Consider the following 4,222-nt stretch of genomic DNA (forward strand, 5'->3'; position numbering starts at 1 on the left):
CTCCCACTTTCTCTAAAAGGCAATGGAAAAATATACTTGGGTGCCCTAGCTGGTTTGGTTCCATGGATAGAGTGTCATCCTGTGGACTGAAGGGTCCCAGGTTCAATTCCGGTCAAGGGCACATCCCCGGGTTGCAGGCTTAATCCCATTATGGATCGTGTGGGAGGCAGCCAATCAATGATTCTCTCTCATCATTGATGTATCTATCTCTCCCTCTCCCTTTCTCTCTGAAATCAATAAATATATATTTTAAAAAAGAAAAGAAAAATATACTCAGGTGGATATGAAATGTCCTGAATAGGCAAATGTATAGAGATAGAAAGTGGGTAAGTGGTTGCCAGGGGCTTGGGGAAGGGATGTGTGAAGTGACTGCTAATGCTGTCTTTGGAGGTGATGAAAACGTTCTAATGTTAGATCATGGTGTTGGTTTCACACCCTATAAATATACAAAACAACAACACTGCATTGCAATACTTTAAAGGGGTAAATTTTAAGATGCATGACCTAAACATCAATAAGCTATTAAAGAGTTGTCTTCCTTCTTGGGAGTCTTACTAAACAAAATCACAGGGCACTGCTGGCTCATGTGAAGGCTTATATCCTCTGCAATAGACGGTGACAATTTTCCTTTTGCCAAGTTGCAGAAATGTGTCCCTTTAAAATTGTTTCTACTTCCAGATTCAAGAATTTTCCTTCTTAATTCAAAATATCCTTACAGCTCGGCTGGTGTGGCTCTGCGGTTGAGCATCAACCTATGAACCAGGAGGTCATGGTTTGATTCCCGGTCAGGGCACATGCCTGGGTTGTGGGCTCAATCCCCAGTAGGGGATGTTCAGGAGACAGCTAATCAATGATTCTCTCTCATCATTGATGTTTCTCTCTCTCCCTTCCTTTCTAAAATCAATACAATGGGGCTTTGACTTACGAGTTTAATTCCTTCCGTGATGGAGCTCGTAATCAAATTACTCGTATGTCAAATCTTAAAGTGAACGAGTGAGACAAGTGATGCTAGGCTGATGTTGCTGCATTCACTGTGACGTTCACTGCGCCAACTAGCGGTGGTGTATCTGAAGCTGCCTCGTAACCCGAATTTTAGCTCGCAACTCAAAGCAAAAAATTGGCCAAGAGATGGCTTGTATCTCGAAAAACTCGTTAGTCTGGACACTCGTAAGTCAAGGCCCCACTGTAATATCTATACTAATAAAAAGATAATATGCTAATTAGACCGGACATCTGCCGTATGTCTATCCAGACAAAGTCACTGGGGGCCGAGGCAGAGGCAGTTAGGGGCAATCAGGCCATCAGGAGAGAGCAGTTAAGGACATTTAACTCACTATAATAATGAAAGTAGAGTGGTGATCAGGCTGGCCAGCAGAGGCGGTTAGTGGCAATCAGACAGGAAGGCAGGCAGGCGAGAGGTTAGGAGCCAGTGTTCCCAGATTGTGAGAGGGCAGTCAGACATCCCCCGAGGGGTCCCGGATTGGAGAGGGTGCAGGCCCGGGCTGAAGGATCCCCCAAGGCACAAATATGCATCTTTACATTTTCATTCAAAGATGAAGCTGGTTCTTAAGTTAAATTTTTCTTCATCAGGACTCCATGTGATAGTGACTGAATTAAACGTCACAATGCTTCATTTCCCCACCTTCCATCCCTCCCACTATAGTGCCCATTCCCTTCCCTGGGAGCACAGTGATAAGCTCTAGTGACCACTCAATCCAAACAGCAAATTGATTTGTTCTTGGGTTATGATACATGGGTATTAAAGAGAAGGTCTCTTTCTGCTGGGATTGCTAAGCTAGTAGATCCTTGGGGCTGATCTCTCCACGTGGAGAAGCCAAGTAGAAATAAGCAGAGTTAAGAGAGGAAGCATGGAGTCTGGACTGCGTTACTTGAGACCTGGATCTAGCTGCCTTTGAAATACACTAGATCTTTGAAATACATGAATCTATAAATCTTCTCTACATTTAAATTAGCTTAAATTGAGTTTCTCTTACTTTCAATGAAAAGAGCCCTCATAGCATTATGCTAAGTGAAATAAGCCAGTCAGAGAAAGATAAATACCACATGATCTCACTCATTTGTGGATTATAGAGAACAACATAGACTGAGGAAAAGGGACAGACCCAAAGACTGAGAAACAGCGATCAGGCTATCAATCCCCAGAAGGGAAGTAGGGGAGGGCGGAGTTTAGGGGAAGAGATCAACCGAAGGACTTGTATACATGTATGTAAGCCAAACCAATGGACGTTTAGCATGAGTGGGGGGGGAGGATGGGTTGGGGGTTATGGGGGGGATGAGGACACATTTGTAATACCTTAACTAATAATAAAAAAAAAAAGAAAAGAGCCCTCATACATTCTCCCCCTCTCCCCAAGTTATGTGGTTAGGGTAGAATGTTATGGGAAATAAATTGTCAAGGCTAATTGAAAGGGTCAGCAATTATTATTGGATAGAAGAAAGGAAGAAAAAAATTAGGGAAGAAAAGAAGTAAGAGAAAGGGAAAGAAGAAGGAGGGAGAGAGAAAGGGGGGCTCTTTAGTTGAAAAGGAATGAAAGATAAGAGACTTATCATAATTTTATCACATATCAACATGTGAAGAGAAGGAATCTCCTAATTTGTCTTCCAGTATTTGCGCGGATAACTTATTTTCTCCACTTTAAAATGGAGAGATAAAAAATAAATAATCGCCCTAGTTACTAAGATCAATGTAAAAGCCACTATCATCCACACAAAGGCAATCAATCATTGATCCTCCAGGGCCAGGGGAAAAACAAGTGAACCTCCTCCTGCCCCAGTGAGAACCAGGGTCAGATCATAGGACCGGAATGGTGAAAAGCAAGCCTGAACTTATGCAAGAGAGGCCAGATTATGTGAAATCTTGAAAGTTAACCTGAGGGTTTATAGACAGTTAAGAAAAGTGTCTAGAGGGCTTAGCTAAGTTAGTTACTCCATTATATTGCTGCCTCAGCCTCCATTAGGCTTGGCTGAATGGCCTGTGGGAGCCTTAATCTGACACTAGCTCCCTCATGCAAGTGCACACCCTAGACAACAGCCTGCAGACTCACAAGCAAATGCCAGTTCCCAATATGTCTTCCCCAAAGCCTTGTGATCAACAGTCTCTCTTGCCTCCCAGGACTTTCACCTTGTGTACCTCTTAGTTCAGACCCCTGCGGGGCTTACCTAAACCCTGCTCTTTTCGTTTGAATTGGCTAATTCCGCCTTGGCCCAGGATCCTAACAAACCTAACAGAGCATGCTCCCCAAGTGTTGCCTCTCTCTGTTTTACCTTGATCTCCCCTCTTGGCCCCTCAAGATGTGTGATGTACCTCTGTGAGTAACAAACTTCTCTATTTCAATTTCTCTTCTGGTCTATTGTTGAACTGCAACTCGCTATCCGGCACCCTGTGCCCCACAGAGCAAATGTTAATTTAACAGGGTCATAACAGAACTACTAAAATCTTTGACTAGAGAAATAATATACTGAAAACAAAGACTTTGAAATACTAATTTGATTTTTTTAATGCAAGGTGGATAGAAATAGCAACAGACTCAAGTCCAATTATGCAGGCAATCTCAAGTGACGAGAGCCTTCACAAACTGCCTTTCTTTCTTGCATCACCAAATTTATTTAAAGCAAAATCTATCATTAGTCTTCACTTGGTCACCTAGCCTTTACTCCTCAATTCACCACAATATGATTTCTGCATCTGAAATCATTCTTGCTAAAATACCATTGATCTATTAATCACTAAATCAATGGACAATTTTTCATTTCTTCTCTTAACTGAATGGTCATTAACCAAGATAACTGACCACTCCATCTGTATTCGTTTGTGAACAGTCATAACAAAGTATTACAGACGGGGTGGTTTACACAATAGGAATGTATTGTCTCACAGTTATGAAGGCTAGACTGCTGAATCCTGGTGTCTGCAGAGCTGTTTACTTCTGAGGGCTGAGGAAGATGGATCTGGTCCAGTTCTCTATCCATGACATAGACAGCTATCCTCATTCACAGGGCACTGTCCCTGTATGTGTCTCTGTGTCCAAATTCCCCCTTTTTATAAGGACACCAGTCATATTATATCGGGCCCACCTTAATGATCTCCCTATAACTTGATTATCTCTGTAGGGACTATCTCTAAATAAGGTCACATTCTGAGGAATAGGGGTAGGGAGTAGGATTTCAGTATATGAATTTGGGAGGGAGAACACAGCTCAAC

This window comes from Myotis davidii, unplaced genomic scaffold (assembly GCF_000327345.1).
Source record: "Myotis davidii unplaced genomic scaffold, ASM32734v1 scaffold973, whole genome shotgun sequence".
NCBI lineage: Eukaryota > Metazoa > Chordata > Mammalia > Chiroptera > Vespertilionidae > Myotis > Myotis davidii.